Here is a 23644-nt window from a genome sequence, read left to right on the forward strand (position 1 = left end):
GCATTTGCTCAAGAAACTTCCTGAAAAAGCACAAGATCAAATCCGCACAGACACACCCCTGGAACCCCGACCTGGGATATTCTATCTACTACCCAAGATCCATAAACCTGGAAATCCTGGGCACCCCATCATCTCAGGCATTGGCACCCTGACAGCAGGATTGTCTGGCTATGTAGACTCCCTCCTCAGGCCCTACGCTACCAGCACTCCCAGCTACCTTCGAGACACCACTGACTTCCTGAGGAAACTTCAATCCATCGGTGATCTTCCTGATAACACCATCCTGGCCACTATGGATGTAGAAGCCCTCTACACCAACATTCCACACAAAGATGGACTACAAGCCGTCAGGAACACTATCCCCGATAATGTCACGGCTAACCTGGTGGCTGAACTTTGTGACTTTGTCCTTACCCATAACTATTTCACATTTGGGGACAATGTATACCTTCAGATCAGCGGCACTACTATGGGTACCCGCATGGCCCCACAGTATGCCAACATTTTTATGGCTGATTTAGAACAACGCTTCCTCAGCTCTCGTCCCCTAAAGCCCCTACTCTACTTGCGCTATATTGATGACATCTTCATCATCTGGACCCATGGAAAAGAAGCCCTTGAGGAATTCCACCATGATTTCAACAATTTCCATCCCACCACCAACCTCAGCCTGGTCCAGTCCACACAAGAGATCCACTTCCTGGACACTACAGTGCTAATAAACAATGGCCACATAAACACCACCCTATACCGGAAACCTACTGACCGCTATTCCTACCTGCATGCCTCCAGCTTTCACCCTGACCACACCACAAGATCCATCGTCTACAGCCAAGCTCTGCGATACAACCGCATTTGCTCCAACCCCTCAGACAGAGACAAACACCTACAAGATCTCTGTCAAGCTTTCTTACAACTACAATACCCACCTGCAGAAGTAAAGAAACAGATTGATAGAGCCAGAAGAGTTCCCAGAAGTTACCTACTACAGGACAGGCCTAACAAAGAAAATAACAGAACGCCACTAGCCGTCACCTTCAGCCCCCAACTAAAACCCCTCCAACGCATCATTAAGGATCTACAACCTATCCTAAAGGATGACCCAACACTCTCACAAATCTTGGGAGACAGGCCAGTCCTTGCCTACAGACAGCCCCGCAACCTGAAGCAAATACTCACCAACAACCACATACCACACAACAGAACCACTAACCCAGGAACTTATCCTTGCAACAAAGCCCGTTGCCAATTGTGCCCACATATCTATTCAGGGGACACCATCACAGGGCCTAATAACATCAGCCACACTATCAGAGGCTCGTTCACCTGCACATCCACCAATGTGATATATGCCATCATGTGCCAGCAATGCCCCTCTGCCATTTACATTGGTCAAACTGGACAGTCTCTACGTAAAAGAATAAATGGACACAAATCAGATGTCAAGAATTATAACATCCATAAACCAGTCGGAGAACACTTCAATCTCTCTGGTCACGCAATCACAGACATGAAGGTCGCTATCTTAAAACAAAAAAACTTCAAATCCAGACTCCAGCGAGAAACTGCTGAATTGGAATTCATTTGCAAATTGGATACTATTAATTTAGGCTTAAATAGAGACTGGGAGTGGCTAAGTCATTATGCAAGGTAGCCTATTTCCTCTTGTTTTTTCCTACCCCCCCCCCCAGATGTTCTGGTTTAACTTGGATTTAAACTTGGAGAGTGGTCAGTTTGGATGAGCTATTACCAGCAGGAGAGTGAGTTTGTGTGTGTATGGGGGTGGGGGGGGATGTGAGAAAACCTGGATTTGTGCAGGAAATGGCCCAACTTGATTATCATGCACATTGTGTAAAGAGTTGTCACTTTGGATGGGCTATCACCAGCAGGAGAGTGAATTTGTGTGGGGGGGTGGAGGGTGAGAAAACCTGGATTTGTGCTGGAAATGGCCCAACCTGATGATCACTTTAGATAAGCTATTACCAGCAGGACAGTGGGGTGGGAGGAGGTATTGTTTCATATTCTCTGTGTGTATATAAAGTCTGCTGCAGTTTCCACGGTATGCATCCGATGAAGTGAGCTGTAGCTCACGAAAGCTCATGCTCAAATAAATTGGTTAGTCTCTAAGGTGCCACAAGTACTGCTTTTCTTATTCCTGGTCAGGTCTGATTGGCAAAGATTCTGAAGAAAAGCCTGGGCATTAGAAGAGCAATATGCCATCATTGTCATTAGCTTTAGAGAGACTAGTTTTGCTACAAATCCTTTTGCTTATTGCAACACAGGCAGGCCTGCCGAGGCAAAGGGGGCCATTGCCACGGGATCCCCGGCTGCCGCCGCTGCTGCAGTAGTGGCAGCAGTGGCTGGGAGCCCTTTTCAGTCGCCCGGGCAGGCCACAGGGCTCCTAGGCGTGCGTGGGGTGGTCCTGGCGGCAGTGACAGCAGCCGGGCGGGCATGTGGAAACCTTGGCCATACCAGAAGAACGCCCACTGACTGTTCTGCTCTGGGGCCCGGAATTGCTATTGGCAGGCCTGATCACAGGTTTCTTTTGTAAGTTTACCGCTGCCACCCTACAAACTTGCATTCTCCCTTTCGGAGAAATGTGTGGAAATATATTAAGCTAAGTTGAACAAGAGAAACTAGGCGCTTCGTTACCTCAAGTGAATTTAGCTTAGATCACTGGTCGGGTTTTTCTTTTTATATTATGTGTTATGGAGATAAGAAGTAAATTAACATTTGTTTGTAATATGATTGACTAAGAAACCATTATATGAAACTTATATAGTCCATCTATTAAAATTCAAGATTCTGATTGTGTGAAACGTTGCTACTGCATGTCGAGCTCATATTGCCAAATGCAGATGCATTGCAGTCCATGGGATTATGTGCGTTTCTATGCTTGGTTTTAACAGTTTGTAGCATCAGACCCTCAACCTGTTAACCACTGAGAGTGTTCTGTTTCTCCATACACTGAGAAGGACAATATACTTTGTCTGAATTACTTTTATTTTGGATTAAGGGAAAATACAAAACAAGCAAAACAGAAACAGTGTCTGTTCTGTAATATGCTCTCTATACCTCCGCCTCTCAAAATGGTAGTTGCCTCTGCTGACAGCAGACTTCTAGAAATGTAAAGGTTCAGTATTCTTAAAACTAAATTCTAATAGTTGAAACACTTACACACACCGCACAGAGTGTGAGTTATCTTCGCAATAGCACAGTCAGGGGAATAACCACACAGGGGAAGGGACATCACTACCACAAACCACATGTTGTGGAAGTCTCTCCTCAATGTCAATACTTTTTTTTTTTTTTTCGGCCTAGGGCTCCACAATACCAGCGAATTACTGTTTCTAAAATACTTGTACTCTCTCGGCTCATTCTTCTTGCTTTGTGGGAGTTTGGGAGGAGAGTGAACAAAATGCCTCTCTTATCAGGGGAAATTCCACTGCTAATTCCTAATAAAGATTCAGTCAGTGAACACCTAGCTCAACTCTGACTTGCCCTTTAAAAAACAAACAAAATCCCCCACCTTTTAAAGCAGCATTTTCAATTTTCTGAGCTCACAGTTAAAATAAGTTCCCCTGCTGTCTTCTTGCACTAGGATATATTCAAGCAGCTTTTCAGAGACCTGTGGTGTTACAGTACATCATGTTTTCCTCTGCCTCAGGGTTCCTGCCAGCGACAATGAGACCTCCATGCCCTGGAAAGTAAGCCAGATTGGATTTCAGTTTGAACCTCTGCCCCCCAAACAAGCACACCATGATGCGGGAACCCACAACAAACCCAAACTTTAGCTGGACCAGTCGGATCAAGGGCAAAAGGTGATCTGGAGGATAAAAAGATTGCAAATCTTATCTCCATAATTGTGCTGAAACAACATGCCAGTCCCATGGCTTTTATGCACATATTTCTGGCAGCAAATTAAAGGAATGTGTTGTTTTCTGCCACCTTAGAGAGTCATCCAGTACTTCAGTTACTGAGTGTATTATTACTGAGGTTTTGCCATTGCCACTCTAGATTCCAGTCTGCCTGTATTGTGTCTATAAGGAGGCATTATCAAAGTGGCTGACTTAATTCCACTTTTTAGTGAAGAAAATAAATGTTATTTGTCACAGTGAGAAGACTTAAGAAGTTTTTAATTGTGAAATCTCAGGCAGACTAACTTTGGCTGAGAGGTTCCCCATTTTCTCTGTTAGCTGCTCGGGGGGAGGGACAGAGGGGGGTTAGAGGGACGGAACCTTGTTTTTATTATTCTGTAATATTTCCCCACATTTAGAGCTGCTCTAAGGTCATTTACATTTACGGCATTTAGGTTGGAATTCAATTAGGCAACAGACACAACAAGCAGTGCAATTTGGGTTGTTGCTATTTGCGCCTCTCGTGGTGTTGTGAGGCACGAAGCCAGAGCCTGAGTGATTGAGCTTCTCAAGAAGTCATTAATCCCCTAAAAAATGCCATGCCTGGAGAGCCTAGTAGCTATTAGGTAATGGAAATGATAAAGGAATAAGGATAAAAGTCAGACCTTGTGTATTTACTGAACGTTATTGACGTAGCTGTGACATCACTGACGGGCAGACAGAAGACACCTTTTGTCTAGATAGTTATGATACCAGCTGGCAGTGATAGCAATGCCACCCAAGTGGCTGGAAATTTTGGTAAAGTACCTGTGAACATGATTGCCAGCTGCCTTCAGAACTCTGTACACAATAGGTGTTTCCTGATGGCCTGTCAGTGCTGTCATAATCATGTCAATATCGTCTGCTATAGACAGGAGTGCCAACCTTTTCCTTTTATTTCCATATCCTAACCCAATTTGAATAAAAATATAGCAGGGAGGGGTAATATACCTCCAGTTCTACTCAGGTAGGATCCCTCAGCTTGGAAGTGGGCTCATGTGCTTGTACAACATGCCTGCACCTGGAACTTGCAGAGGCCTGTTTGCTGGTGTGGGGCTAGAGGATGGAGGTAGATGGATGCTAGTGGAGGTAGAGGATGGTGACTTGATGGGCCAGAGAGATGGGTAAGTTGGAGAGAAGGGGCAAGCATCATGTCTTCTTTGGCGATATGGAGATTCCAAAGAAAAGAAAATATACCCAAGACTGTATTATTTTCTGTGCAGCCACTTCCAGAGTAGGATTTCTTCAGAAGAGAGGGTCCCTGGGGCAACCATAGGGAATCTCTTACAGACCCACACATCTAGGGACCAGGAGAAAACTGCTGAGGCACAGAACTGCAGAAGAGATGCTAGATCTCTACACATATGGCCATTGCCTCTCTGGGATCTGTGTGGATCCCTCAAGATCTGCAGAGTGTTTTAGATAGGCCTTGTGGCCTGTTCTGTAAGGAGGCAAACCCTGCCCACCACAGAATGATTTTATGGGAAACTTTGAACCAGCTTGAGAGAGTTTTACCATTGGAGGGGGGAATGCTGCCCATGGGAATTTTAGGCAATTACTCTTACCTGACAGGACTAATAGCTGAGAGAGCTGGATAATTAAAAGGGAATGGAGTATTTTCCTGCTAGCTAGTTCAGGTCAGGTATTAGGGATTTGTGCAAATCTGATATTTAATTGAAAATCTACAGCTGCCTGTTTGCCAGAATTCATGAGTCTGGTATAGAAATCCCACAAAGCTTGTGGGTTTTAGCTACCAAGTTCACTGCTGTTCCGCCGATGGCTTCTGATATAATTGTTAGAGACACGGAATCTAAATGAGAAAAAAATAAAACTGTAAGAAATACTAAAGATAAAAATCATGTCATATACAGGAATAAATACATGGCCAGGGAGTCCTAAACACTGCAGACAAGTTGTGCAGGAGGTCAGACTAGGAGATCACAATTATCCCTTCTAGTTTTACAATCTATGAGTTTGTGTTTATTGCACAAGAAAATGATAAGATGGTGGTAAGAGGGTGTATGATGATTCATCTTTAACCACAATATATATATATATATTTGTCCTAGGGTGAGAACTTACAAATTGCCATAGCAGATCAGACTAGTGGTCCATACAATATCATGTTTCTGACTATGTAGCAAGTAACAGCTGCATCGGAGAAAGGTGTGATGAACCCAGTAATGAACAGCTATGGAATAACCTACCCATAAGAGAAGCTTCTACCTAATTTCCATCAATTAGTGGTGGGTTTATACCCTGAAGCATGAGATTTTACATCCCAATTTTGAAATTCTATCTAATGTAACTATAGATATCCTCATTATGCATCTAAATATCTACTCCTTTTGAACATTTTGCTTAGCTTTTCTCCTTAATCCTATCTTATAACAATGGGTTCCACACGTTAATTATTTTTTTGGGAAGAAGCAATTCTTAGGTTTAAATATGCTGCTTTTCAGTTTCCTTGAATGTTAATTTGTTCTTATAGTATGAGAAATGATAAATAGGAACCCCTAATTCAACTGACTTATGCCCTTCATTGTTTGGCATACCTCTGCAATTACCTTGTGAAATAGTATTAGTTTTTCTACAGGTGATTGCCTACATAGAGTCCACTCTTGATGCATATGAACCCCAGACACAGGAGATCAGACTGTTTTGGGCAGCCATGTCTGTGAGGAATGTACTTGCACCCCAGATGTCCTTATTACCCACACCCAAAGGTGGAGTGGCAGAGTGGGCCCATCCATTCCTCAGTTCCTTCTTACCACCCATTGCCGCAAGATGGAATCCCTTCACAGTCTTCCTGCTTCTCTGTGTACTGTGCTAGTGTTGCTTAGTACTCTTTTTTTAATTAGTTGGTTAGTTCTTGTAGTTAGTTATTGCCCATTGACTGTAAATAAAATTTTCACTTAAGTGTCAATTAGGTAGACATTCATACCCCTCACCCCTGTACAGCAACATAGCAGAAGCTACTATATTGGGATTCAAGGCCTGACCCTCATGTGATACTTCAGTGCTGGCTAGTGGCAGGTACTCCGATGCTTCATGAACAGGGACTCGTGGACAGAACAGGGACTCGTGGAGGAGGAGCAGGAGGAGGAGGAGACTTGGGACTCATAGGGTACCTCTCTCCTTGTATCTCCCCACCACCCATCATGTGTTTCCCACTCGTTATTCATATCCCTGCCAATGATTGCCCTACTGGATTCTGTAGAGGGTATAGCTGTACTCTAGAAAGCTTGCATCATCTAGAGGTCCTCCCCCACAAAGAAACAGTATAGGCCACCCCAGCCAGTACCACTAATTCAGCCTCAGAATCTGGAGGCAAGAGCAGGAGACTGAAGAAGAGCATCAGCTGCAAGGGGAAGAACAACTGGTCCTGGGTAGGATCTCTACATCTGCCTCAATAGATGACATCAAGGTGTTCCAGGAGCTCAATAGGCACATGGCAGAGACCTTGAATGGCCACTGTTAGTGGCTCAGGAGAAATCACATAAACTCGTGGTCATTTTACATTCTTCCACACCTGGCAGGCTTGCCAGGCTCATAAATGAGGGACTGCTGGAGGCTGTGAAGGACCTATGGCACACACCAGTTTCCATCCCAGCCATATCAAAACAAGTTCATATGATATACCAGGTCCCTTCTAGGGGATTTGAATATTTTTATTTCCATTCAGTACTAGTTCATTTGTACTGGCTGCAATCCAGGAGAGGTCAAAACAATAAGGATCTCCTAAATACACATCGAGAGAAGAGAACCTGAACAAATTAGACTTCTTTCTGCATATGATATATTCATCAGCCAGCCTCCAGATGTGGGTGGCTAATTATCGGCCCTCCTCTTTAAGTATGACTATTTCAATTGGAATATGCTATCTAAGATTGTAGATGAGCTTCTGAAGAATACCAAGAGGCAAGACAGACCAGTGTGAGAGAAGGATAATTGTTTGCCCCCACTTTCTTACTGGTGGTGCTAGATGTATCTGGTACCACGGGATTTACTATGGCCACATCTGTGACAATGCGGAGGTGATCCTGGCTCGAATCCTTGGGGATCCCCAGTGAGGTCCAAGCAACAATGAAGGATCTTCCCTTTGTGAGCAATGGACTTTTAAACTCTCAGATGGATGAGGCCTTCCATTCATTAAAGGATTCCAGGGTGACGTGTTGTCTGGGTCTGCATATTCCTGCCCCAAGAAGGAAGCAAGCAAGACTTCAGACATCCTTCAGACAATGTCTTTCTGCCTAATATTATTATCAGTCACAGAGGACTTAAGAGCTGCCAAGAAAGAAATGGATATTTCACCAGAGATGGCCCTCTGCCTCTTCGACCCTAGAGTCTGGTGTTTCCACCAGGCCACAGTTTTGACACCAATGTCAAGAGCTGGACAGAATCATCTGAGGATCTTTTGTTTCTATCTCCCACCCTCCTTTGGCAGCCATCTCTTTTATATTTGGGAAGCATGGACTTCCCATCTCTGACCAGTCTTTCACCTGGAGACTGTGCACAAGGGGTATTTCTTCTCAGTTTCAGCACTTCTTCTCCCTTCCTCCCCTTTCCCTATCCCTTTTCAGGGATGATCCTCCTAAGATATGCTCCTTTCCTGCTACAAAATAATCCTACTCCTCTGGTATTTGGTACTGGCAAAGGAATTAAAGGACAGTGGGACTTGCTCCTCCCTTTATGTTCTTGGCTGGGGAGAGGAGCAAGGACATGAAGGGCACAGGTTCAACTCCAGGGGACACTGGTGACCAAAATAACCTGATCTCACATCCATGGGTTGAGTGGGTACCAGCAGTGGAATCCCATATGGACAGCACATCTCAAAGTACCACAGTTACTGCAGGTAAGTAACTCTTCTCTGTGTATGTATTATTTAACTTCCAAGATTTTAGAAATGTAAACAAGTGAACATGCACAATTATTGGATCACTAATGGAGATAATATTAAACAGCTGCAGAGTGTGAGGGACAACTGAATTTACCTGAGTTGGTCTGGTAGGCAGGACAAATATGATTCCTCTCCTAACTTGAGTACTTTGTCTACCTTGTAATCTTATACTTTACCCAACGTCATACTACATGACTCCTACTTAAAGGAGCTCTTCTTTTTATAATCCCTATCTGCGTTTAAAAGTGTCAGCAAACTCAGAAGGCTTAATACCTAAATTACAGCACTGCTCTATTGTAAAAGCAGGAATTCCTGAACAAGATCAATGGCTTTTCCCCATTTTGTATAGTTTCAGTTCCTAGAACACAAATTAAAAAGTTAGCATTTGGCGACAATGTCTGATGTTTCACCATTTCACCTTGTACTTTGAATGAGGAATCACTGTGATCTTAGGCAACTTAAGCAAGGGAGGCACATGTGGAGTATTGAGCTGATTTTGCCACATTTCAATTTTTGGTTCCTCATTGCTGTGAGAGTTTTGGGAAGCATGGCTTGTAAAAGTAGTTTGCAGTTGGAATGACCTGGCAGTGGAGTTAAATGGTGCAAAGGAGGCACAATGCTTGTAGCTCTCGGAACACCTCCAATCATTGAAGTAAATGTCAGTTTTGCCACACTGGCTACAAATTAAAAAAAAAACAACAACCCTGTCAAAGCCAAATATTTTATTCAAGCAGTACAGCAGTGATCTCTGCATGACACCTTTCATGCCTTTTCACAGCATGATCTTTTACAGGAGTAACAAAATTATTCCATACACAGTTCTGGAAATGTTTGCCCAGGGAGGAGCAAGAGTCAGGACTCTGCCACCTACAATACCTCCAGGGCAGACATGCACACAGGTGTGCGTGGGTGGGGAGTTTATAACTAAGGAAGAAGAATACACAATGAACAGATAAACCACACAAAGGGACTATGTTTGATCTTTGTTCTAAAAATTCAAAGAGAGCAAGAGCTGTGAAAATTACTTGCTGTTCCACTTAACAACAGAATTGGTAAAATCTTTTGCATAGTCCCATAGCTATTTTCTGTTTTCATAAGGGCTATCACATAAATTTCACCTTATTAGCTACAAATGAGATTCTTCACAAGATGTGAGCAGCCTAACTTTCCTAGTGGTCCTACTAAGGAATCCTTTATTATGTTAAAATCTTTGTGGCAAGGACTTCAATCAAAGGACTTGTCATTCTGCATGTGAGTTTATATTCCCCAGTTCCACTGAACGATACGGCTTACTGTATATAATAAATTCTTGAGCTTTTCACAAGCTCATTTGTGTGAGTCTCATGATTAAAAATTCTGTTTATGTTTTGTTGCTTGTCAAGACATAATCAGCTTTCATGCTGGGTCTATCTGATATCTTCCATAATCAGTCAGGTTTATGGGGAAAGCAGGAGTAGAAATGCCATAAAAAGCACTTCACAGAGATGATTTTGTAGCTGTGAACTCCGTTTTCATTCTGCTTCACCTACAATCTTAAAGCTATGGGTTGCCATCAAAGAAGTTTTTAGTAATGACTTAGACTCTATTAGCTAACTAGCTCCCCCTCTTGAAACTTTAAAAATCCTGACAGAAAACTGCACAAAGAATTGTAATGCAAGAGGTGAAAAGAAATCAAACTGTACTGTGTTACTTTTGTATGTTTTTAACAATTTTTTAAATTTGAGCAGCACTCTGAGCACTGGGGAAGTAGCTCTTTGATGAAGTTGGTGCTGATTGCTAAGCTGAGCCTTTAAAAGAAAAAAAAGACAAGGTTTTGTAATGTCTGTTGGAAAACAGTTGTGGCTGCAGAGGTCACTGTAGTGTCTTCTTCACGCAGTGAGGGAGCCAGGCAGCACCCCACCCATGTGGCTTTGGTCACGGGGAGAGCAGGACAAGGGGGACCAGATGAAGTGCTGGTTCTGCGCTTCCTTTCAGCTGCCTCTACTGGGGACTCCAGTGGACCCCCTGGCAGAAATTAAAGCTGCCCTGTCAGTGGAAACACCATCTGCATCCTCTAGGTGGTGAATCTCTTTCTTGGCACAGCAGGCCCAGTGAAACAGGAAGTGCAATTCAAAGACAATGGCAGATACAGTTGCTCTTTAACTCTGAATATCAGGCCATTTCTTCAGGTGTCTAAATGTGGAATTAAGTGCCTAATTTCAGACACTGAAGGTGGAGAATGTTGGTCTATGTATAACTTTGCACGCTCCATAGAGGATTACTGATCATGTGCATAAAGTTACACATGTGGACGTATTTGCAGGAATTGGGGCTATATAAATGGTGCATAGGAGTATCCGGGTTGGGCTGAAATTGCTAGTAGGCTCTGAAGCAGTTTCTGTTCTCAGGTGTGCCCTTCCCTTTGCTATGTATGGCACATTATCAGAGGGTTGCCAACTTTCCAATTTCTTAAAACTGGACACTATCGCCCCTCCCTTCACCCGCTCGCTCGCTTCCTCTCATTCACCGCTCATTCACTGTCCCCTCCCCCCAAGACTCACCTGCCACCTGTAGAGCTGAAGCGGAGCCTGCCCACGAGATGCAGGTAGGAGTCGACAGCTCTGGCTGAGAAGAGGCTGGGTGGGTTGATGACCCAGCCCCTCCGGTCCCCATGCTCTGGGCCATGCTGGCAGTGGCGTTTGCAGGCAGCGATCATGGGGAGCGGGTGGTGTTGTCACTTTGTTTGTCTGGGTGAGCCAGGCCGGGCTGGGGGGAAATGCTCTTCCCTTCCCACACTGTGTGTGAGAGCTGGAGGCCAGGCTCCACAATGAGCCGCAGGCCCTGGGCTTTAAGGGCACTGGTCCCCCATCCTCCCGGGCCGGGCTGAGCCCCCGTCCGAGTAGCATGAGGAGGGATGCGAAGCGGAAAATGGTGCTGCAAAGTCACCTCTGCCCTGGGGAAAAGCAGATGCCCCACATGGGATCCCTGGCTCAGGTTGTGGCTCCGGTGCCAGTCAGGTGTGTCTCAGAGCCCTTGGAGTTGCTTCCCATGAAGATGGGGCGTTTCTGCAATGGGCGAGGGGTTGGGGGCAGAGCCGGGGACCAGAGAGGAGGATGGAAACAGGACACAATCCAAACACAATCCTGCATCGTGGATTGGCCCGCACCTGGCTCACAGCCATGCTGCCCCCGGCTCTCTGTAAAGTCCACATTGTGGTCACACACGCGGTGGTGAGTGGTGCCTTGGCTCCCCCATTCTAGTTCCTATTTGGGCGGTAACCTGACTTTTGGAGTCTGCTCAGTACTTCTGACTGGACATGGTACGGATCCCATTTTGACCGGACTTTCCGGTTGAAAACTGGACACCTGGCAACCCTACATTATCATAGATAGTGTTACCATGGTAGCACCTGGAGGTACCTCAGCTGAGACCAGTGGCTCATGGGGCTAGGCACTGGACAGACACAAGTAAGAGACATTCTTCTTCCCTACCCTGAAGAGCTCTAACTCTTAATAGACAAGGCAGACAAAGGGTGGGACAAAGAAAGTATTATTACCCCTGTTGGTAGATGGGGAACTGAGGCACAAAGAGATGAAGTCACTAGCTGAAGGTCACACGGAGAGTCTGTGGCAGAGCTTGGAACTGATTACAGATCCCCTGTATCCCAGTCCAGAGTCTTAACTACAAGACCATCCTCTAAAATACTCAAAAGTGACTCCTGAATTTGAGTGCCTTAAATTTTTGGTTTCAGAGTAACAGCCGTGTTAGTCTGTATTCGCAAAAAGAAAAGGAGTACTTGTGGCACCTTAGAGACTAACCAATTTATTTGAGCATGAGCTTTCGTGAGCTACAGCTCTGATGAAGTGAGCTGTAGCTCACGAAAGCTCATGCTCAAATAAATTGGTTAGTCTCTAAGGTGCCACAAGTACTCCTTTTCTTTTTTTTAATTTTTGGGTGTCTAACCTGAGACTGATTTTCAGGGGGTAGGTCCTTAGAACATTCTGAAAATCCAGCACTTTATAGTGTCTCTTGAGTTGGGCACCCAAAAATGGAACCAACCAAAATTACTCATTCCTTTTGAAAATCTTTGTCTCCATCTCTAGTCACACATGCATGTGTGCAAAGGAGGAATTTTATGAGATACACACTGCATATGCAAATCTGCCAGGATAGTCCAACTGCTTTAGAAGAGTGAAAAAACCAACCATGTCCAAGTGACAAAAGGGATTAAAATGTCTTATTGTCTACAATGCACTTCTGTCTAGCACAATAATACCATATGCAAACAAGAAAAGCTGTTTTTTTAATCAAACACAGACACATTTTTTTAAGAAAAACTAGTAAACTTTTTAACAATGTGCAATTTGCCCTAAACTCTAAATGAATCCTTGTAGAAAATAATAATCATCTAAAATCAAAGCAAAGTGTTGAAATAGATGTTGCATATCCAATCATCTATCTTTTTTTATTTATATCTCCTTATTTACTCACTTTAGAAACAGAATGTAATGATTCAGATCCTCATTAGATGAGTTCAGTGGAGCTATACCCATTGACATCAGCTGAGGATTAGTCCTAAAATGTTTCCTGTAAGAAAAATTAATTGTTTGGTGTATGCAGATCATGTACATTTTATATCATAAAATGTGGTACAGTATCACTTTATATATTGTATGCTTGAGATGCTTTTATAAACTGTCCACAAATACAGGCACACATTCGATATCTGTGGCTGCATGCAAGAGCATTTTTTAGTGTTCAACTTGTTTCAAACAGGGGGTCCTTTAGGCAAAAAGTGACTGTCTGGCTTGGAGGTGACGCAGAGAAGGTCATTTACATTAAGTGAACTAGACTGGGCTCAGTAATAGTGAGCCATTCTCAAACTACTAATGACCATCTGGATTACAGATGCAGTAGCCAGATTGTCTGTTGTGTCCACCAAGTGAGTTGTCTTGCCCTGGGAAAAAACTGTCATCTGTCTGTCTTGCCCTGTAGACACAAGCTTTCTTCCAACCTGTCCACATGGATTTACTGGTGGCAAGGTCATCCAGTTCTCTGGAACGTCACTCACTTGCATTTTCTAGCTGGTTAACAGCTGCCAACGTGTTTGGAACAGAACAGGATGGCAAAGGGCTGGGAATAAGACTGTAGAACTGAAATATTTTCTATTTCTTTTTGATGCACATTTACCAGTAGTTAAAGAAAACAATACCTATTTATTAGTTGAATAACAATTCTTTGTTAAATAGATGATGTGGGTTATAGGGTGTTTCTTTTCTCTGCTCCCACGCTGTGAAACTCCTTCCCTTTTGTCTAGAAGAATAAGCAAATCACTGCAAGACCTAAAATCTTGTTTAAAAATGCACCCGTTTGATTTGGCATTTAATTAGCACATTTTCGTTTTGTTTTACTGTGGTAGTCATGACTTTGCTTTCAGGTTTCCTTTTAGTTTTATTAATGTAATTGTGCTTTGCTTTGCAATGCTGGCCAGGAAGTGCACAATCTATTTGTGGGTTTTTTTAACATCACATTATTATTGTTGCAGCAGAGGAATGTAAATATTTTCCCAGTTGCAAAAGCAGCAGTTAATTCCTGGAGATTTTACATTGGCGAGTTTTATACCTATGCATTACACAGCCATTTCTAAAGTATATTTGCAAATGTTAACCTGAGGGTGAATATAATGGACCCTCCTAATTATTTTCAGGACTTACTTGTTTCCTTGACTTTGCATGTAGAAAATGAAGCCCTGAAAAGGAGCAATGCCCAAATTAACCAGTTTGCCCTGGGAAACACTCCTTCCTGAAAGGTTCCACCCTGAAATCTCTAGGTAGACATCGCAGGGATTTATTTGTGATTGTCACAGGTGAAGTATTTTTGCTAATTAATTTTGCTAATGAGGTGATAAACAAACTAAGGAAGTCATCTACCTCTCTGACACTAGTTCAGACTTCATTAGTGAAAGCCTGTCCATGACAGTCACTGGTAAATCCCAGCCTGGCGTTCTTTACATATGCCAAATATATGGCACTGCTGCATTCTGCCTCAAACTTCAGAATGAAACCTTGGATGTTGCTGGTTGATACCCTGGTGTTTGTGTGTGTGTGTGTGCACATGCTCACACATCTAAGCATGTGCATAACTATATGCATGTGTGCATATGCTTAAGTGCCTTACTGAACTGGGACCATAGTAAACAAAGATAATTGAATAGAGGAGAAAGGGATGAGGAGGGGGAAATAGGGAGAACAGACAAGGAAAAGAAGAGTAGAAGGAAGGGTGTAATGCTCATTATCCAGGTTTCCTGGACTATTAATGTTTAAATAGTTTGTGCGCTGCCCTAATATTTAGAGGTATTGAGTGTCATTACTGCTTTTATCTTCAGTATACATGCAAAGACAAGACAGTATGTATTCTGGAGAAATCCTCTGTGATGTATATCAACTGACATTTCTAAAAGAACTGAAAACTTTTGCGAAAACACATTGGAAGCAGCCCCCAGAATGGCCCATGACCCCAGTATTGATTGGATAATGTATCCGGACAATAACTTAGGGTCACCATATGTCCTGTTTTGGCTAGGAGAGTCCCCTTTTTAAGCCCTGTCCCGGACATCCTGACTTTTTTTTGCAAAACTGGGCATTTGTCCCGTTTGCTCTTGCCAACAAAAGCAAACGGGACAAATGCTCAGTTTTGCAAAGAAAAAAGTGGGGGAATGCTCCCCTTAGTGGGGTGCGGAGGAATGTTCAAGGGGGCAAGCAGCAATGTTTGGGGGGGAAGTCTCCACACACCCCGTGTGCAGCCCATGATCCCTGTCCCACTCCCCACCGAGAGGCTGCACAGGAGCCTGGTCGATATGTCTTTGCTATGCCCTGCCTCTCCAATCAGGGAATGATGGGATGTCACATGCTTACTCTGCAGTCCAATCAAAGGGCAGCTCTGTTGGAGCCCAAATTCAAACTCTTCTCAGGTTTCCATGGAGAGATCCGGGCCATGGAGCTGCCACACGTGGGCCCTGGGTCCTACTGAGCAACGTGGCTGATAAGTGCCCGACTGGGTCTCTCAGCATCTGCTTTTACCAGGGCACCGAACACGGCATGCCCTCCCACCCTGTCCTTGTGTCCCCACCCCCAAGCAGTCCCTGGAGCCCCCCTCACGACCTTTTGCCCCCTGCCCTCAAGTGATCTGCAGAGCCCCCCACCCCGGCCTTGTTCCCCCTGGCCTCAAGCAGTCCCAGAGCCCCCCCACCCGGCCTTGTGCCCCCCTGCCCCTGAGTGGTCCCCGGAGCCTCCCACCCTGGCCTCATGTCCTCCATACCCTGTGTCCTTCTGAGCCGGTCCCCAGAGTCTACTCCAGCCCTCTCCTCTGCCCCAACCAGCCTCTTTCTCTTCCCAGTCTGCCTCCAGTCGCCCACTTCTGCCACTTCCTGGCTCCAAGCCCAAAATTACTCACACATACTTGCACACCTACACCCTGCTTTGCTGCCCAGATCCCAGCCAATACCCATTCCTCTTCCCCCCTGCCCCCATATCTGCTACTTGGCTCAATTGGAGGCACAGAGGAATTGGGGGGGGGGCATGAGTGGTGATGACAGGTGGCTTGGGCCAGCCCTGCATGTCCCATTTTTAGTTTAGGGAAATATGGTCATCCTATCGCTAACTGGCAGCTGGTGGAAATCCTTGGAGTAAGTGAGTTTTGAATTATGTATGGGCTGACCTCATGGAGTTTGAAGATTTGTGAGCTGCTCAATCTATTTGGATTAAAATAATCCCTGTATTCGGAATTTGCAGCCTTTTATATCTACCTTAAACCCATGTTATTCTTTTAGGGCAATTAAATGAAAACAACAGCAACATATTGTTCCAGCTAAAATGAAACCTATGTTATATATTCTGGACAGAAGTGCATTTCCTGCTCATAAGGCTGGCATAACACGGTGTTCCACAGTTTATATTCTAACAATATTACATTTATAGTTTCACTGGAATTTCTCTCTCCATCTCTCTCGGCTCCTTTTTCACACTCTTTCTTCTCTACTCACTGCCTGTTTCCTCCATTAGATTTTTTAAAATCCCTGACCCTTTTCTTCTCCTTCATTTTCTCATGCTCTCCTAAGAAAAAAAATAAGAACCCAGTAAACATTCAGATCAAACGTTCAATCCCATGATGTTTGAATGGGTTCAAAAGGAGCCTGGCCATTCCTGGTTTGAACTCTCCCTGATTGCAAGATTAGTGACTCCTCTGTAGTGTCCAGGCAGGTGCCTTTGGACCCCTCCTAACCTGGCAATATTTGAGCTATTGTAGCTGTAGCCCAAAAGGATGCAGCAAATCTAAAACTAACCCATGTTATGTGATGCCCACAATTTTGAAATATATGCAACTGCCTTAAACAGCTAGGCCAAATTCACAGGGCATTTGCAGATGATTTTTATTCAGGGTCACAAAGCCATTGTTTTGCTTAGGTAATTACTGCTCAAGTGTATTGATCTATCATTTAGCAAACTCTATAGATCTCAGGGGTCTGTTCTTTGAAATTCTTGTCAAAATCCCTCAGATTAGATTATCAAGCCATTAGGGCAGAGGCTTTGCCTTCTTCCGTGTCTGTAAAGACCTAACATGGGGGTTAGTGTTAAATAAAATAAAAATAATTAGTGTCTTTCTGAGGGAATATGTGGTAAGTATGCAAAGTTAAGTTAAGAAACAGAGTGCAGCTGGTTCTTGGTCTTTTATATTTGACTGTTGCTGTTCACATACAGTATAACAGCCATGCATGGGGGAGGAGTGTTAACGTGATATTCAGTGAAGGTTACATGGCGTGGGTGGATCACAGTTCCAGGAAGAGCCTGAGGTTATGGTTAACAGAGTTCATGCCAACTCTTCATTTGAAAATTTAGTGGCGCACTATAAATCTGATGTTGACAGAATGAAGTTTCACTGACACATGACATGGCGACTGTGAGGCCCAACCAAGCTCAAAATACAAGGCTGTCTTGAGATAGCTTATAGGAAAGCAAGACTAATTTCAGCTGAAATTTTTGCTATATTTCCCCTATTTCTCAACAAATTTTCTTTCCTTTGATACATACTTTGAAACCCTGTCTCTTTTATTTTGTTTGCAGGAATTCAGACTCGTTTTCCACACTTATCAGTTAAGCAGACTCACTTCTCAAGTAATCTTAAGTACAGTTTCTTGTACCATTTAAAAGTAGACTTGATCAAGTCATGAAAACTACATTGCAGGCAACAATCCTATATTATCAAGGCAATCTAGAGTCTTAGTTCTTTAATATGAGGTATCTTTACTCATTCTTACTATTGCCAGGAAAAACAAACAGAAAGACTCACTCAGTTGTAACACTGAACAAAGGACTTTATTACAATAGAAAAAAGTATTATCCCTAAAGCTACTATTTCTCTCTATCTCTGATTACTGTAGAGCTTCTGCCTCAGTCCTTCCCCAGCTACCTCCTGTCAAGTTTCCTGCTATAGATTTAAAGAAACAGTACCCATCCCCTCACAGTTAGCACCATAGAAAATATATAGCTTATTGTGTCCATTAATTGCATTAGTCATTGTACTAATTGAACTAATATTCAACAAAGGAAAAATATATAAATAAAAACAGACAAGTTACAGTGTGAATGTGAATCCTATGCATGCAGCTAGTATTCTTATTATCAGCTTTAATATTTAATATCCCATATATGTTGTGTTGGAAAAATGTAACCAATGAACAGAATGCTTGGTAGGTGAGACATTAGTTATTACCTTTGAATGCTTCACATTGAATTCCATGTTTTTATGCAACCTACCTAAAATATATTGTATTAAATTGTATCATCAGACAAATGGACTGCAGTCATTCACAGCTCAGTAAGATAAAAAAGTATCCCTTAAATGCAGGACATGGAAATCCTTTCTTGTACTGTGGAGCTTGAAAATGAAGTGCTGTGCTATATAGGCAAAACCACCAATGATTTCAGTGATACTAAGGAATATAGGATTGGACCATTTGTGTGGCCAGCCATAGTATTGTCTGTCTATGCTGGCTGTTTCCTCAAATAATTGTTCATTTTTATACCCTTGCCTTCATTTTAGTGACATTCCCCCCTATGCAGAAATGTGTACCACTTGACACACAGGCCTTCTGCTGACTTTTTGCACAGGGGTGAATCACTCTTTGAATGCCTCCAGTATGACATGAGCGGAAAATCCACAGAAGCAAGAGTAATACAGGACTTTCAAATTGCTATGAAACAAGAACACATGCTTGTTCTTCCTTTCTTTCTTTGCTTCTTGAAGGCTGTAGTTTATTAGATCTCTTTTGTTTTGCAGCGTAACAGGAATGATGCCTGTGGAACTGGAGTATACTTATAATAAATGGCTTTTGTGATTTTCAAACACTTAGGCTTTGCTTTGGCATTTAATCGCCCCAAAAAGCCACTTATTGTGAATCGTACACCTCTACCAGGAACATTATCTCTTCATTATCCTACATTACAGGAAGTTGTTTTATCTTGAAAACATACATTTTTAATTAAAAATTTCACTTACGCTCAGCAGGCTTACATACACTTCATAGTCTACTAGCCTATTTTTTAAAGCATAAAAGTTATGTTTTAAAGCAGGTACGGTACAGAGAGAAGCTTGGATTTAATCAGTTAATCATTATGGTTACACTGTTCATAATCACATTATTTGCTTTTAATGTCAATGTGATTGATAGTTCCAAAGGAATCCAGTGCATTAATTATTTAATTGATCTACCATTAAATGCTTAAATACTTGATAAGCCTTACGGGTGTATGCTGTATGTGAAATTGAGCACTCCCTCCCTCCCCACAGAATCATAGAAATGTAGCGCTGAAAGGGACCTCAAAAAGTCATCAACTCCAGCCCCTTTGCTGAAGCAGGACCAAGTAAACCTAGACCATCCCTCATAGGTGTTTGTCCAACCTGTTCTTAAAAACCTCCAATGATGGGGATTCCACAACCTCTCTTGGAAGTCTTTTCCAGGGCTTAACTACCCATATAGTTGGGCAGTTTTTCCTAATATCTAACCTAAATCTCCCTTGCTTCTTGTCCTACCTTCAGGGGACATGGAGAACAATTGATCATGGTCCTCTTTATTATTGCCCTTAACATACTTGAAGGCTGTTATCTGGTCCCCCCCATAGTCTTCTTTTCTCAAAACTGAACGTGCCCATTTTTTTAATCTTTTCTCCTAAGTCAGGTTTTATAAACCTTGTATAAGTCTTGTTATTCTCCTTTAGACTCTTTCCAAGACATCTTTCCTGAAGTTTGGTGGCCAAAACTGGACACAGTACTCCATCTGAGGCCTCATCAGTGCTGAGTAGAGCAGGACAATTACCTCCTGTGCCTTACATATGACATCCCATTAATAAAGCCCAGAATTATATTAACCTTTTTTCAACTGCATCACATTGTTGACTCATGTTCAATTTGTGCTCCTCCATAGCCTCCAGTTAGTAGGACTGCCGTACTACCACGTCAGTTCATTTAGTATTGGCCAGGGACTTGTAATAATACTTGCAGCCAAATTCTTCAGTCATTTGCATCAAGTTAAACCTGGAGTCACACCATTTGTACCAATGCAAGTGTGTGCCATGACCTGTCTTTGACTTTCACTAAAAATAACAGGGGGAGAGAGGGCGGGTGGGGGGGAGAAAGGAATGACACCTGGATCCCCATGTGGGGGACTGACAGCCCCAGCACCACCACCAGGCAGGGTTGGGGGGCACAGCTGTGGCTCCAGACCTTGCCAAAGCTGTGGGCACACAGTAGCAGCTTGGGCTCCAGCCTCAGCCAAAGCTGAGGGGGATGGGTGCACAGCCCTGGCCCCAGACGCAGCAGTGAGGGATATAGGGGGGGTCACAGTCCTCGCTCTGCACCGGCTGAAGCCACAGGGGGAAGGTAGGCATACAGCCCCAGCTCTGGCCCCAGCTGAAGGCACGGGGGTAAAGAGGGGGTGCACCGTCCTGGCTCCGGCCAAAGCCGTGCGTTGGGGACACACAGTCGCAGCTCCACTCCCATCGATGACAGCTGAAGCTAAAGTAACGGAAGTCATGGAATCTGTGATTTCCCTGGCTTCTGTGACTAAATGGTCTCCTTAGCTATAACTTTGCACAACCCACTGTCAAACAATGGCACTAACAGGCAATCTTAGTGGAGCGGCTGAGGACTGAATGGGTACTAAGACTTAATCGACCTCTTGTCCCGTAGAGAACACAGCTTAAGCACATTAGTGGGGCAGTGCTGGAAAGCATGCTCTCTGGGTGCCAATGGCATATTTATTTTGTGGCTAGGCAGTGGACTTCAGACTCCCAGACTTTTAATGTTGCACTTAAATTAATTCAAACTAAGCTAAGGTTTGAATAGGTTGGAGGAGACAGTGCCGAGAATCAAACGTGTAGGTTAGTCACTAGTGGATTCAGTTACTGAGATGGAAAGATTTGGGGCAGGAAGAACGCAAATGAGAGAGATATCATAGGACAAAGTACAAATGAAATGTAATGGGAAGGTTGTGACAATTTGAGTAATCTGTGCATACACAACTTATGGCTTCTGGTTGACATGCTGTATCATGGAATGTCGCAATGTGTAATAAGTCAGCCATGAATTGACAAGGGCTGTGACACATATCTGCTGAACCAGGGACAATAATGTGTCACCAAACCTTAATGATCACCTATTCAGGTGGAAACATCTTGGGACAATGGGTGGTTGAAACCTAGGAGAACTAGTTCCTCCAACTTCTCTGCCAGGAGGGTAAGTGTAGACTGGAAAATCCCTAAAAAGAACAAAGGTGACAAAGCAGGGGTTTAAAAAGCACTCACAGTAGGAACAAAGACTCACATTTTTTCAGGAAGAGGAAGCTTTGGGCAGGAAAGAGGAAAAGAGGGTCATATTTTCATAGCAAGGGTCCCTAACTACAGGACCAGTTAAGGCCAAATGAAACCGACCTGCAGGAAAGAGACTTCAAGATTCAGAAGAGAAGCCATGAGCTGCAAAAGAATGATATTGGACACTCGAGGGGACTCTCACTTAAGCCCAGAGAATGCCACAAAATGGTGAGGAAACTGAGGCAGGGAAATGCATACAGGTGTGTTTATTTTTTTGTGTAGCGCTGTAAGTCTTTTGTGTTATCTAAGGAAGAGTAAGAGTATTTAGAATCCCTTACAAAGCTTGCATGTCTGTTTGCCTTTCTCTCTCACATGTCCCTAAATAGGCGAATTGTAAACCCAGAATGCCCACAATGGGGAGCACTGGGAAAGGGTGGGCGTAAGCTACCAGAGTCATCTGAAGTAGCCAGAACTGATCCTCAGGCCTAAGGCGGCTGGGCTGTGTGTTTCCATTTCCCTGAAGGGGTAACAGACAGAGTGCCTGTGCCAAGAGGAAGTGCCAGAGAGGCTAAGGGGAGAAACACTTCTGCAGCCTACTAAGACCCAGAGAAGAATACAGGGACTAAGTGCGAGGCCCCAAAATGCTGCATCCTGGTGCATGGCCAGTAGGGGATGCTTTATCAGGGCTGTGTGTAACAGAGGCGAATAGCTGTTTAAAGCAGTGGCAGAATATGAGCAGAAGCAGGACAATAATGGGTGTATAAAAGCCTATGAGAGTCGTGTGAGGAGAAGTTTGACGGCAGAAAAAGAAGATGGCGGTATGGTGATGTTATAGTGAAAGTGAGAAACAGGTCAACTTGGGCCTGATCCTGAGAGAGACTGAGCATCTCTTAGTAGGTATTGAATATTCAGAGTTGATTGAAATCGAAAGACAAAGCAATGGGTACCAAGAAAGAAAGATGATATAGCGAGAGGGGTCAATGGACTTAAATACTGAAATATGCTGGAAGTAGGGTACAGATTTACATTAGGCGGAGGACAAAACAATACATATGGAGAGCAAAGCTCTCTTTGTGTCTGTATCAAATTGCCCAGTCCTTTTGTTGCTATGGTTTTCTACCACCTGTCTGCTTTCAGATTGTTTACTTCTCTCAGTACTGTACTGTACTATTTAGATGGTTATCTCAGTATGATGCATTGCGTTACCTCTCTGGCTTCACATTGTATTAACTTGAATTCTGTGAAAAGTGTCCATTAAACCATTGTGTACCAGCTCATTTCTTAGATATTTTTTAAAGAATTATATAAATTGGATCAGGCTTTTAGAGTCAATCAAAATAATTGGTTATTTCATTATAAACCAAGTCTGTTTTTTCAGCACATTGGACAAATGATGATCATGTGGGTAACATTTAGCACACAAAAGACTATACAGCAAATGGAGTGTAGTTTACCTTTGGATCTTGAATTGCTCTCTCCACTGTGATTATCAAGAATCATCTGCATACAGGCACAAGGTTTGCTTTTCATTTATGATGACAATGACCAGAATTGTATTACAACAAATAGATTTTGATTTTACCATTTTTTAAAAATAACTGGCATAAGACTTAATTTCACCAGTTTAACTCCAAGTGGTAAATGTTCAAATTAGCTGTAATGTCCAAGCAAATTTCTAATTATTTTATTTTTACTTTTGTATTGGTGCTGGTGGAACCCACACTGCAAATTCTGAGCAAGACGTTCAGCTGGTGTCAAACAGTATACTTCCATTGACTTCAGTGAAGCTACATGCATTTACACCAGTTGAAGATATCTGGCCCCAAATTTGTATTTATTGGGTTATGCAGACATCCCAAATATTGAATATTCCTGTTAGCCCTGGAGAGGCAATATAACCAAGAAGCCTTAAGCTGGATTCTTGTGCAATGGAGTCAACTGAATTGTTTACTATTTTCCAATCAGTTGTACCTGTGCAAATCCAGACTAAGTCTCAAAGCCCAGGC

The sequence above is a fragment of the Caretta caretta genome, chromosome 3, assembly GCF_965140235.1.
Source record: "Caretta caretta isolate rCarCar2 chromosome 3, rCarCar1.hap1, whole genome shotgun sequence".
NCBI lineage: Eukaryota > Metazoa > Chordata > Testudines > Cheloniidae > Caretta > Caretta caretta.